This window comes from Pseudophryne corroboree, chromosome 10 (assembly GCF_028390025.1).
Source record: "Pseudophryne corroboree isolate aPseCor3 chromosome 10, aPseCor3.hap2, whole genome shotgun sequence".
Lineage (NCBI taxonomy): Eukaryota > Metazoa > Chordata > Amphibia > Anura > Myobatrachidae > Pseudophryne > Pseudophryne corroboree.
Window position 1 is genome coordinate 26,063,749 of NC_086453.1, and position 14,261 is coordinate 26,078,009.

Below are 14,261 nucleotides of genomic sequence, written 5' to 3' on the forward strand. Positions count from 1 at the left end.
CGACGGGATTAGGTAAATAATTTACAGCTCCCCTCCCCTGACTCGCATGGGGTGGCAGCTACGGATAATCACAGGGGGTGGTGGCTAGGGCTAAGACTCGGTGGGTGTCAGCTACGGCTAACCCGACCTCTCTAGTGACTAACCCTAACCTTCCTCCGAGGCCCTAACCATCACTCCAATACTTACCCTCGGTGTTCCGGCACCAGGATTCTCCAAAATCTAATGCTCCCTGCAAATGTTACATCTGCCCCACCTGCAGTGCACATGGTTTTGCCCATTAGCTAACAAATTTGCTGCTGCGATCAGATCTGAATTACCCGCTTTGTTTGCCAATGTGAAAGTAGAAGACACGGTGTTCCGTCCATTTGAGGATAACTGGCTTTACAGGTATCTGTAGGTGAGCACAGTATGTTCTTTGTGAGATGTAATATTTGCATATGGACGTATCCCAGTAATTTCAGTAACAGGAAAGTGAATAGTAATCTGGATTGCCACACTTACAGTAATATAATTGCTTTGCTCTTTACACAATCAACTATAATTAAAGGTCTATTATGGAAATTATTTCCCCCTCCTCTTTACCATATATAAACTGCCTTTGATGTGATCCTTTACCGTTCCTTTGAGAAGCTAAGTAAGGTAATGTACTCTGCTGTATATTATATAGGTAAAGGTGTAATTTGACTAGACAGCAATATAACTTTAGTAACTTTCAATGCAAGTAATATCCCTTTTCCACTGACCTGAAAATCCCAAGTTATTGCACAGAAACCCGGTATTTAGGTCAGTGGAACTTGGAAGAGGAACCACCCAGGGGGGTAATTCCAAGTTGATCGCAGCAGGATTTTTGATAGTAATTGGACAAAACCATGTGCACTGCAGGGGAGGCAGATAAAACATGTGCAGAAAGAGTTAGATTTGGGTGGGTTATTTTATTTCTGTGCATGGTAAATACTGGCTGCTTTATTTTTACACTGCAAATTAGATTGCAGATTGAACACACCCCACCCAAATCTAACTCTCTCTGCACATGTTATATCTGCCTCCCCAGCAGTGCACATGGGCCCTCATTCCGAGTTGATCGCTCGCAAGGCGATTTTAGCAGAGTTACACACGCTAAGCCGCCGCCTACTGGGAGTGAATCTTAGCTTCTTAAAATTGCGACCGATGTATTCGCAATATTGCGATTACAAACTACTTAGCAGTTTCAGAGTAGCTTCAGACTTACTCTGCCTGTGCGATCAGTTCAGTGCTTGTCGTTCCTGTTTTGACGTCACAAACACACCCAGCGTTCGCCCAGACACTCCCCCGTTTCCCCGGCCACTCCTGCGTTTTTTCCGGAAACGGTAGCGTTTTTTCCCGCACGCCCATAAAACGGCCTGTTTCCGCCCAGTAACACCCATTTCCTGTCAATCACATTACGATCGCCGGAGCGATGAAAAAGCCGTGAGTAAAAATACTATCTTCATTGTAAAATTACTTGGCGCAGTCGCAGTGCGAATATTGCGCATGCGTACTAAGCGGAATTTCACTGCGATGCGATGAAAAATACCGAGCGATCAACTCGGAATGAGGGCCATGGTTTTGCCCAATTGCTAACAAAAATCCTGCTGCGATCAACTTGGAATTACCCCCCAGGTCCAGTCTATCCTTCCTGGGTACCTTGTAGGGTTTTACCAGGGAAGGTCCAGGGTGATCTGCACTGTAAACAGGTAACCCAGGTCGCTCGTTTTATCTGGTGCTGTGAAATCCTTTACTCTCTATTAACATTTTGTTTTTATTAGTTGTTGTAAAGTGGTTGTAAGCAATCACTGTATATATTAGCGGGTTTTGGGCAGCAGGACAAAACCATGTGCAATATACAATAACATACAGATGTGTCCTTATACAGTGTGACGTCAGTCATTCAAACAGCCCCCCTTGGTGCGCCAGGTTCCCGGAAACTCTGCAACACAAAGTGTCTTTTTCTCTCAAAATGTACATCTTTTTTGCTTTAAAAAAGGACCAGAAGAGACAAAACTACTTTGCTAGATTGCACTCATCAATGTGATGTGTAACACATCTGAGTACAGTGAGTCTGAATCTGTGTATGAAGTGCTGCAATGCAGCGGCTGCAGGTTTTTCTCACTCCAAGTTCTGTTGTGCTTCATCTGCGACTTTGTACTTGTTTAAAGCTAATTCCTGTGTGGTTACAGTCACAGGCCAGCGTCTGTATTACACTGAGAGTGGTGCTAACAGTAGCTGTGTCTGCACCTCCTGTAGTGGCTCAGTCACGCCGGGTGTCTCGTGGTATATGGCGTATAGACGCTAGGTGCATGAGGACACATCTGTATGAGTTTATAGTTACTAAGAGGTGTTTGTGGCTGCCAGAATAAAATAGGTATTAATATTAGATGCAGAACACTGCATTTATCATTACTGCTCTTTTATAGCTGTTGCCAGATCACACAACAAGTGTCGGCTTCCATAACAAATACACAGTAGCACATTGTGTTACTGGATAACAGCCTATGCCAGAACAAACTAGTGGAGTTTTAGTAACACTTTTCTCAGTTATGTTGTGTATGTAACAATGTTTACAATATGACAAATACTTCCTGGAGGTGTATTGTATTTTGTTTTATAGGAAGGATGGGGGTAATTCCAAGTTGATCGCAGCAGGATTTTTTGTTAGCAATTGGGCAAAACCATGTGCACTGCAGGGGAGGCAGATGTAACATGTGCAGAGAGAGTTAGATTTGGGTGGGGTGTGTTCAATCTGCAATCTAATTTGCAGTGTAAAAATAAAGCAGCCAGTATTTACCCTGCACAGAAACAATATAACCCACCCATATCTAACTGTCTCTGCACATGTTATATCTGCCTCCCCTGCAGTGCACATGGTTTTGCCCAATTGCTATCAAAAATCCTGCTGCGATCAACTTGGAATTACCCCCGATATTTAGAATTTGATTTCCGCTCAGATAAATAACTTAATTTGTCTTTTCTGATGAATATTGTCATAACTTTGTGTGGTCATTCTCTTCCTCTATTCTGCAGGTCCCTAATCTATTGCAGCAATGAGCTCTGGCAGGGTGACGGCCGTGGCTCTTGGTGAGTCTGTTATGTCCCGTCCACTTCAGTCATAGTACAGCACAGAGTATGTGTAGGATCCGCGTTTATGTCTGTATGTGGGGAATTATAGCTTACACATTAGCAGCATAATGTAATGGGTCAAAAGATTGACAGTGTCCTAGGTCGACCATTAAAAGTCGACATGCTCTAGGTTGACATGTGAAAAAGACAACATGGAAATTGTCGACACATTAAAAGGTCAACATGAGTTTTTTAATGTTGTTTTGGTGTCTAATTGTAGGGTTCAGCACATAGAACCCCAATAAGTGCACTGCGTCCGCACGCATGGCTCACGAAAGGTGCCTCGCTCCACTACCGCTGCGATCGCCACAGGTTACTATTCCCAATCGTAGTCCACGTGAATGGCGCAGACCATGTTACATTTCTATAGGTGCTCGATTGAGAGCATCCTTAGTTATGTAATAGTGACATGGTATGGCAGCTGTACCGTAAAATGACCGGTGTGCATTAGATCGGCTTAGAAAACCGCTAGCAAAATCATTGGTATACCGATGCCTACCTTTAAAGAGCTGTAAAGGCGTAGGGCTTTAAGTAAAGTTAGGAGTATTCTATCAGAAAGTGGACATCCTTTTAATGAGTTCCTTGTCGGACTTCCATCTCGAAAAAAGAGGTTTCGATCTCTGCTAGCACGTACTAGTCATTTTAGGAACAGTTTTATTCCATTTGCAGTAAAAATGTTGAACATATGATTGAATTAATTTTATGAGGTTTTGTATGCCATGATTGTGTCGCCTGCTACCCGGTGCTATGTACTACTAAAATTACGTCTGTCAATTTGTTTTGGCTGATGACAATTATACTGAACTTGAAGTATGAGAAAGTTGAAAAAATGCCAAAAACTTGCGTGGACCATTATCATTTTGACCATTTGAACCTATCGAATGTTGGACTATGTCAACTATATGGTGTCGACCTATCATCCGGATAGCAATGTACGCCACGAGCAACTTGGGACCTGTCAGTCTGACTCCTGTGTTATATGACGCTGGTGTTTAACGTAACTTATCTCTCCAGCGCGGTTCTGTGGCGTCCCCCTCCTCAAATGCATGCTCTGCATCCTCGTCTTGCCGAGTAATGTGAATGCACGATGGCTGCCTGTGCATGCACATTACACATTTCTCTGGCAGGGACTCAGCAAAGCCTGGAGTGCTTTGATGAAGCCAGAAGGGCTTTTGCTGGGTCCTCATTGCCGGGAATGCTGCTAACGCCATCTGTAGAGGGAGTAAGCGGTGCAGTCACATACACCTGTAAGCTGGGCTAACCGCTGCTTGCTAAATGCAGATCGGATGTCCTAACACATGTAGCAAGTGCTAAGGGAAGTTTGGATCATTCGGGGATGGTTTCAGAGAAAAGTGCAGTCCTTGTACGGTCTCTGCGCAGTCCCACTCTTCCCGATGATATGTGCTACACCGATGCTGGACTCTGAAGAGGTGAGTATAATGTTTGGAGCCAGTGTGTGCAGAGTGGGCCCCACACTGGCCTCATTCTTGTATGACAATTGGGGGCATAGTTTGCCGGAGTTGTGGGATGCCGACTGATCTCGGATGTTTGTTTAAAACGGCAATCTCTTACAAGGTATGGTTTTACCTTCTAAATGACTGCCGCCAGTGCTGCCTACAGAAATTGTGGGGCCCGGGACTAAAAAATATCAACAATTATGTCATCGCGGCTCAACACTATGCACGTTTCACCCAAGTGAGTCCCGTCACCATAGCTACAATAGTAGACATGGAGATTTACATTGCAGTGAAACGGGCGTAATACAGCTTTGCAATAACTATCATAAACAGCAATGATAGGTCCCTAGTAGAAAAACATATGCATCAGACTTACAAACACCATCAAGTAATGTATATCTAATAATACACACTAAAAGTGACAAAGGATATATATCTTCTAGTTAACGAAAATTGACAGCCTGAAAAATCGTTCTAAAGTGTTGGTGCCACCACGCACCTAACTAGGCAGCACTGGAGCACTGAATAGGATAAGGAAGAATTACTTTATGCAAAACATGATAACGGCAGCATCTCATTAAACCCTCTAGGATGAATCACATTTAATTTATGAATCTAGAAGGATTCTTTTTTAAGCAGCATGTTATCTCTATTCAGTGTTAGACTGGGGCATGAAGGGCCCATTGGCAAACGCAGGGGGGTTTCCAGCTGCCTGGAATACCCCCTCTGCTTGGCCAGTGACTCAAATTATCACAGCAGCATTTTTATGTAATACAATTACTAGAGCTGCTGCCACAACGTGTACTTTGAAGGACAGAGCAGAGTTGTTGCACATGCCTAGTGGTAGCAGCATCTTCTACCAAGTTATCTTGCTGTGTGGACCTGAGCACTTAATCAGTGCACTGGACATGAAAGCAGATGCCAGGAATAAGAGACAGGGGCTTTATCATGAGGTGGGAGAATGTATCCATAGAAGGATTGTTTTCTAAGCAGCATGTTATCTCTATTACCACCTGTACGCAAAGGTGGAATATGGTCAATCATCTTGTAATGCAAACGGGCCAGGTTTTATTTGGCATTAACAAAGTGGCGTGCTACAGGTTGATCATTTTTTCCTCCCTCAAGGTCTAATCTTATTGATGACCTGTGAGCTGACATTCTCTCTTTAAATTTACACTTCATTTACTAAGACCACAGGGGCAAATTATTTGATAAATTACAAATGAGCTTTCACAAGTCAGAAGATGTCGTATGTGAAAGACTTTTCCTGTGTGAGGATGGATAAACTTGTCTTCTGTCAGCAAGAAGCCACAAGTGGTGCAAGAACACCTGAAGCAGCCAGTTTTTCCCTAAGACAAAATGTTTTTTTGTCTGCTCAGACCTGGATAAACCTGAAATGTTAGTTTTAACAAAATGATCACACAAATTACATCATCTTGTATAGCAAGCCATAAGGTCAGTGTTTTGTAAACCAAGATCTTTTTCTGATTTAATAATTGGCCAATGTGACCTAGAGATGCGATTTATGGCCGGGGATAACATTTTTGTAATTTAGTCACCCAAGTCAATTTCTATTTAGAAGTATTTGTTACTTACTTTTTAATTAACGTATTACGATCCAATAACACTTTAGCCTTTGTTCCCCTCAACTCATTAATGGGATAACCCCTTTTGACGAATATTGCTATCGATGAATCCTACTGCTTATTTGTTAAGTCATAATTACTGTTGTTTCTCCTAATGCGGATCATTTGAGATAGAGGTAAATCCCGTTTAAGGTTAATGGGATGACAAATTTTATTGTGTAAGATATTATTGCGGTCAACCTTTTTGGTATATACCGGGGTTGTTAGCATATCCTTGGTCAAACCAATTATCACATCTAAAAAAATAATCTTTTCATTACTGATCACATAAATCAGTTTCATAGGGGATGTGGATACATTATGTCTATCAAATAAATCAATGAGTTCTGACCGGGGCCCCGACCAAATAAGCATGAGATCATCAATATAGCGGGTGTAAAATAAAAATTTGGATGCCACCTCTTCATGCGCAAAATTTTTTTCTTGTTCCACAAGAAACATTTAAGCGATATCATATGTCATTGACTTGGGTGGTATTCATGTGACCGGTGGTCGGGAGACCGACGGTCACATGACCTCCTCCGGCATCCCGACATCTCACTATCCCGATGGTCGGCATGCCGACCAACAGGGACTATTTCCACTCGTGGGTGTCCACGACACCCATAGAGTGGGAATAAAACCCGTAGCGACCGCAGGTCGCTACCGAGCCCGCAAGGGCTTACTGCACTCGCCCCTCCCCGCCGGGATCCCGGCGTCGGTCTGTTGCCGGGATCCCGGCGTCGGTATGCTGACCGGCGGTCAGCCATGCTACACCCATTGACTTGAGTGACTAAATTCAATGGTTTGTCCCCAGCCATAAATCGCATCTCTGGGTCACATTGGCCAATTATTAAATCAGATAAAGATCTTGGTTTACAAAACACTGACCTTATGGCTTGTTATTCAAGATGATGTAATTTGTGTGATCATTTACTTAAAACTGACATTTCAGGTTTAGCCAGGTCTGAGCACACAAAAAAACCTTTTGTCTCAGGAAAAAACTGGCTGTTCTTGCACCACTTGTGGCTTCTTGCTGACAGGAGACAAGTTTATCCATCCTCACACAGGAAAAGTCTTTCACATACAACATCTTCTGACTTGTGAAAGCTCAGTTGTCATTTATCAAATAATTTGTCCCTGTGGTCTTACTGTATTTATGTCGGCAAAATTAAGTGTACATTGAAAGAGAGAATGTCAGCGCACAGATCATCAATAAGATTAACCCTTGAGGGAGGAAAAAATGATCAACTTGTAGCACGCCACTTTGTTAATGCCAATCATAACCTGGCCAGTTTGCATTATAGGATGATTGACAATATTCCACCTTTGGGTAGGGGTGGTAATAGAGATAGGGTTGCACTGGCCCACAGGGGTACAGAGGAAACCCTTGTTGGGCCCCACTGCATGGGGACCCCCTCCTCCACCTATAGGGATCAGGTTCCAGACTGTGCACTTGAATTATACATTGTACATATGTTATCCTATAATGCACATGCACTCTCTAATTGTTAGGCAAACCAATGTAGGGGCTGGTCACACCCCCTCTGGAGACTGGCCAATCCCCTAAACATGGGTCCCTACCACTGCACTCCCCAGTGGGCCCCAGTGGCAAACACATGATTTCCAGAGAGGGGTTTCCAAATGCAATCTACCATCACCACTCTGCTGAACACTGTAGCAAGTGTGGGAGCCTGGTGGAGCTGTAGAAGAACCTATTACCAACATCATTTTATAAACTGGACAGTGTGTGGCATAAAGTATTAATAATCAACACTATAGATGGACTGTAGTAAGGGCGGTATATAACATATTAAACTAAAAAATTATCATACATGGTCAGGAAAAGTTTAAACTTCCCATAATAAATAAATAAATACACAAACAAATCAGAACCAGTAGGAGACAATACTGCACTTTCTATGGATACATTCTCCCACCTCATGGTAAAGCCCCTGTCTCTTCTTCCTAGCAGCTACTTTCATGTCCAGTGCACTGATTAAATGCTCAGATCCACACAGACAGATAACTTGGTAGCAGATGCTGCTACCACTGGGCATATGCAACAGCTCCGCTCTGTCCATTAAAGTACACGTTGTGGCCGCAGCTCTAGTAATTGTATTACATAAAAATGCTGCTGTGATAATTTGAGTCACTGGCCAAGCAGAGGGGGTATTCCAGGCAGCTGGAAACCCCCCCTGCATTTGCCTATGGGCCCTTCATGCCCTAGTCCGACACTGAATAGAGATAACATGCTGCTTAGAAAAGAATCCTTCTGGATTCATAAATTAGATGTGATTCATCCTAAAGGGCTTAATGAGATGCTGCCATTATCATGTTTTGCATAAAGTAATTTTTCCTTATTCTATTCAGTGCTCCTGTACTGCCTAGTTAGTGCCAGGTAGCACCATTACTTTAAAACCAATTTTCAGGCTGTCAATTATCATTAACTAGAAGATATATATCCTTTGTCATTTTCAGTGTGTATTATTAGATATACATTACCCAATGTTGTTTGTGAGTCTGATGCATATGTTTTTCTACTAGGGACTTATTGCTGTATATAATATTTATTGCACAGCTGTATTACGCCCGTTTCACTGCAATGTAAATCTCCATGTCTATTGTTGTAGCTATGGTGACGGGACTCACTGGGTGAAACGTGCATCGTGTCGAGCTGCGATGACCTTATTATTGAGAGACACTGCCTGATGGTGTCTGGAGCAGGCGTTACACGTGTGTTTGTGAGGGGAACAAGTAGAGGTAAGATTGCTTTTGTAATTTTGTATCCTGACAAAAATCTTCATTGATTGAAATATTGATTCGCGATTGCTGCATCTTTGCATTCATTGCTGGGATCCGTAAGTCTCGCACTTACTTGTTGCATACACATTCCTTCATTGTGGGGGCACCGGGTCAAGTTGAACCCAGAAATTTGGAGTGCCGACATGTGTGTGTGTATATATATATATATATATATATATATATATATAATAAAAACAGTATATATATATTTTTTTTTAAAGTTCCTATGCACATATGGAGCAACACTATATTATGCTCCATGCACCATATTAAGGGCCTAATTCAGACCTGATTGCGCCTCTGTGATTTTGCTGAGGTTTGCGATCAGATATTCACCATCCAGACAAAGTAAATTCCAACCCTATGCAAGTTTGCGCACGCCTTGCGAAAATCTCTGCAAACACCAGTCAGCTGCAAATCCGTTTGCTGCTCACTCACCATCAAATGATTTTTTCCAGTCTGTGCGTAGCCCAGGACCTATTCCTACAGTGCGATAGAATCAGGCTGATCGAGACCGGAGCTGACGTCACGCACCCTCCCTTAAAACGCATGGGCACGCCTGTGTTTTTCATGACACTCCCAGAAAACGTCCAGTTACCACTCCCAAATGTCTGCTTCCTATCAATGAACTTGCATACGCCTAGCGATCAAAAAGTTGATGGATTTTTTCGCAGTTAGGCCTCGCACATGCACCCTACGATCTGTACGCATGCACAGTTGATCGATAATTGGCTGCCTTGCAAATTCACACAACAGCGATTAGGTCTGAATTACCCCCTAAGTCCCCACAGTAATGTCTTGACACCATATTATACCCCCATGTTATACCCCCACATTAATGCCCTTGTGACCATACTATGACTACATAGTAATTATTGCAGTACCTGCTCATTGTCAGGGGTTCTGTTTGTTGTCAAGGGGTTCTGCTCGTTGTCAAGGGATTCTGCTGGTTGTCAGGGTTTCTACTTGTTTTCAAAGGGTTCTGCTCGCTCTCAAGGGGTTCTGCTAGTTGTCAGGGGTTCTGCTCATTTTCAGGGGTTTCTGCTCATTGTCAGCCCCCAAGCCGCTGCCACAGTGGGTATGCCGTTCGCGCCTGCTTGTTGCTGTTGAAAATGTCTCTTCCAAAATGGCTGTCACCTTAGAGGAGACCGTTATTAAAGGCACTAGAGCTTCCTCTAGTATCTTTAATAACTGTCTCCTCTGAGGTGGTTGCCATTTTTGGAGGGAGATTTTCAATGTAACATATTGGCGGAAGGACAGGGATGACTGGAGACGGACTACGGCAGGTGGTCAACGCCAGGAGCAGCTAGGGCGCTCCCCTCTCTGTCAGAAAGGCCGGACCTTGGACAGCTGTGCCCACAAAACACTACTGACGACTGCCCTGACTGCTGCTTTTGAAAAAAGGTCTGAGATTGGCCGGCATCCCGCACCTCTGGTAAACTCAGGCCCTACTACATAAGCCCCATTAAGTTTATCCCGCTGTGCTGCTTGTTCCTTTACCACATGGAGTCCAAGAAATGTGGCCTTACATACCTGAGAAGATAGACACCGAGGTCCTAAGGAGAGGGGGTTACTCAATAACATGCTGCAAAACTGCTCATACTAAATGCATCACTTGGGCTTGAGTATCAGCAATCCTCATTGCTACAGGGATGTATACATGCACACATTAGACAAGGACATTACAGATATATTTTTTAATATAAAAGCTTGGAGAGAGATAAAATTGTGAGTTATAAAGTATATTTCCCAACATAGTTGGTGAGGAAATGGGATCCTGTGCATGCCAAAGGGGGTATGGCCCAGGCTATCCCTTCACTGTGTATAAATGCCATGAGGATAGCAGAGCAGCGATTATAGTGCCCCCCCCCCCCGCCCCCACACACACAACTCCCCCTTTACCATGGGACACTGTGGCCCTTGGGTGGGACAATGGGGCAATCCCAGAAAAATGGGACAGTTGGAAGGTACGGCTGATTAGCTAGCACTCACAATTTTATCTCTCTCCGAGCTTTGATGGGTACCACCCTATAGTACATAACAATTTAGGTTTATGGACCCTGTACATCATGTATATAAGTGACCGCAGCTGTCAGTACTATGAATAGTAAATATCTCCTTCTCCTGTATATTATTTCCCCTTACAGTGGTCAGCCTATGTATGGTATATTACGTCGGCCTCTCAGGCAGCGCTGCCATTCCTCCAGGTGAGAATACAGATAAAGCATAGTATGATTAAATAAGACATTTATCTACACTTTTTATGCAGCTATTCTATGTCCTGGTTTATTCTTTTCATATACAGTTATTATAAAAAAGATACTTGCTCCTTTCTGAGACCCCACATAGTAACCCACACATCATTGTGCTGATTATACTGTGATATATAAGAGCGCTCTGGTTTATGGTGACACTGATCAGGATCAGTTGTGTGATGCAGGTAATATAATATTGTAATATATTATTTAATTATCTCCATATATAAAATCCAAATACCCTGACTGACTCCCTGACTCATCACGAAATCCCAGGAGGACTAAGGGGGGGGTCATTCCAACCTGATCGCAGCTGTGCTAAATTTAGCACAGCTATGATCATCTTCCCTGACATGCGGGGGGACGGCCAGCACAGGGTCCAGCCACACCTGCTTTGGCCGGACCGCGCCCACAAAATGGCAGCCAAACGCCGCCGTGCCACTCCTCACACTTAGTGACCGCCTCTGCCTGTCAATCAGGCAGAGGCGATCGCAAGACAATGACAGCCGTTGGCTGTCAGCCATACGCTGGCGCACTGCGGCGCCAGCACATGCGCAGTTCTGACCTAATCGCTGCAGTGCGAAGAACTGCAGCGAGCAATCAGGTCAGAATGACCCCCTAGGAAATTTGTGGGCACCCACTAAGAAAGGATTTTTCAAAAGTCCGTTCCCAAAGGGGTGAAAAGAGATGAAAAGTTTTTTTTAATAAATTCTTCATTATCTCTTAATCCAGATAAGACTTACATTTTAGAATGTAAGTTCTCACGAGCAGGGCCCTCTTCCGTCATGTGCTTATCATTTGTCTTACTTTAATATTCTTCAACTGCACCACATCCAGCAGTCTTCTGCCACCTGATACTTATCCCAGTGTCATCTGCTGATGTAACTATGTTTATTTACCCTGGCCTTCATTCCGAGTTGTTCGCTCGCTAGCTGCTTTTAGCAGCTTTGCACACGCTAAGCCGCCGCCTACTGGGAGTGAATCTTAGCATAGTAAAATTGCGAACGAAAGATTAGCAGAATTGCGAATAGACACTTCTTAGCAGTTTCTGAGTAGCTCCACACTTACTCGGCATCTGCGATCAGTTCAGTGCTTGTCGTTCCTGGTTTGACGTCACAAACACACCCAGCGTTCGCCCAGACACTCCTCCGTTTCTTCAGCCACTCCTGCGTTTTTTCCCAGAAACGGTAGCGTTTTTTCGCACACACCCATAAAACGGCCAGTTTCCGCCCAGAAACACCCACTTCCTGTCAATCACACTACGATCGCCTGAACGAAGAAAAAGCCGTGAGTAAAATACCTAACTGCATAGCAAATTTACTTGGCGCAGTCGCAGTGCGAACATTGCGCATGTGCACTAAGCGGAAAATCGCTGCGATGCGGAAAAATTTAACGAGCGAACAACTCGGAATGACCACCCCTGTACTTGTCCTATACTGTCATCAACTGTAAGTTGCTGTTTTCCTGTTTGATTATTTATGTACTCTGTAATTGGGCGCTACGGAACCCTTGTGGAGCCATATAAATAAAGGATAATAATAATAATAATTTGGTTTTTGCATAGAAACGTTACTAAATTAAGTTCCTGAGTAGCGGTATATATTTCTAGCAGCATGTTAATCTGGGTTTAAATACAATCATTTTAGAATGATTCTTTTACCGACATTCTGGCGACTTTTGTTTCATATTAAATTGGAGGATTGTTAGGAGCTTCTTTAGCATCCACCCGAAACTGTCTCCATTCCGAGAATTCCTCTGATCCCTTTAGACAACCACTTCCAGTGGAAACGGCTACAGTTCCCGGTAACGGTCTGTTACGCCATGACCAATAACAAAGCTCAGGGGCAGAGTGTGAAAGTGTCTGGTGTGGATCTGAGGAGTGACGGCTTCTCCCATGGCCAGTTGTGTGTTCCCTGTTCCAGAGTCGGCTGCTCTGACAGCTCGGCCATTCTCCAGCCTGAAGGAAAGACTAAACGTGTAGTTTACCAGGAAGTCCTTCATGATTAAAGTTACACGCTTGATTAAAGTTACACTATCACTATATATATATATATATATATATATATATATATATATATATCTTATACTGTTTCATGTTACATTCATTGTCTAATTTGTTTCTAGTGGTCATCATAAATGATACAGGACTTTGCCCGGACCCCCCATGTCTGCCAGACTGCGGTTCCTGCGTTCCTACTAGAAATGCTTTGTGTCCTGCTGTCTGCATTCCATCCTTACAAACCTGATCCTGTAATCTGGGCTGTTTCCATAGCAGTCTCAGGCTCCACCTCCCAGGAGAAACTGAAGAACCTGAGTATTTGTCATTATAAATTCATGTTGTTTTGTTTTTATCTAAATAAATAAAATAAAGGGAATATAATAATGTTAGCAATGTTTAAATACAGGTCTCTGGAAAAAAAAAAATATATATATATACACACACACATATATATATATATATATATATATATACTAGGTGCTTCATCGCGCCCTACGGGCACTCTTCACACCGTCGCAAGGGCTACGCCCCCTTAACCCTTGCATGCCTTTCTGGGGTTCAATATTTGTATTATATAAAGTATTACCTGCATTCCTTTGTTAGTGGTTAAATATTGCACAATGAAAGGGCGTGCGATGGTGAAGGAGGCGCAGCCCCTTGCGACGGCGTGAACAGCACCTGTAGGGCACGATGTACAGAATGTAGCGGGTGCGGTGGGGACTGCGGATGGTGTCTGTAGGTGCTGCAGGTGGAGGGGGGGCAAAAGTGGGGGTGGGGCCCGGATGGGGAAGAGTAGGGAGGTGCTGTGGGTGGGGGAGGGGCAGAGGAGTGGGGGATGCAGATTGGGGAGGGGTCCGGAGGCACTGCAGGTGGGGGAGGGGTAGGGGTGCCATGGTGGGAGAGGGGCAGGTGTGGGGATGTTGTGGATGGGTGAAGGGTTCCGGAGGTGCTGTGGGATGGGAAGGGGCGGGAGTGCAGGGGTTGG

The 14,261-nt window shown here is 43.9% G+C and overlaps 1 long non-coding RNA gene across 1 annotated transcript; it reads left to right on the top strand.

The window, feature by feature from the left end:
* Nucleotides 1–3,033: 3,033 nt before the first annotated feature.
* LOC134966911 (uncharacterized) lies at nt 3,034–13,665 on the top strand. Its single transcript, XR_010188737.1, has 3 exons — nt 3,034–3,093; nt 11,170–11,229; nt 13,402–13,665. It is a non-coding gene; the product is annotated as an uncharacterized LOC134966911 (long non-coding RNA).
* The last annotated feature ends 596 nt before the right edge of the window (nt 13,666–14,261 follow it).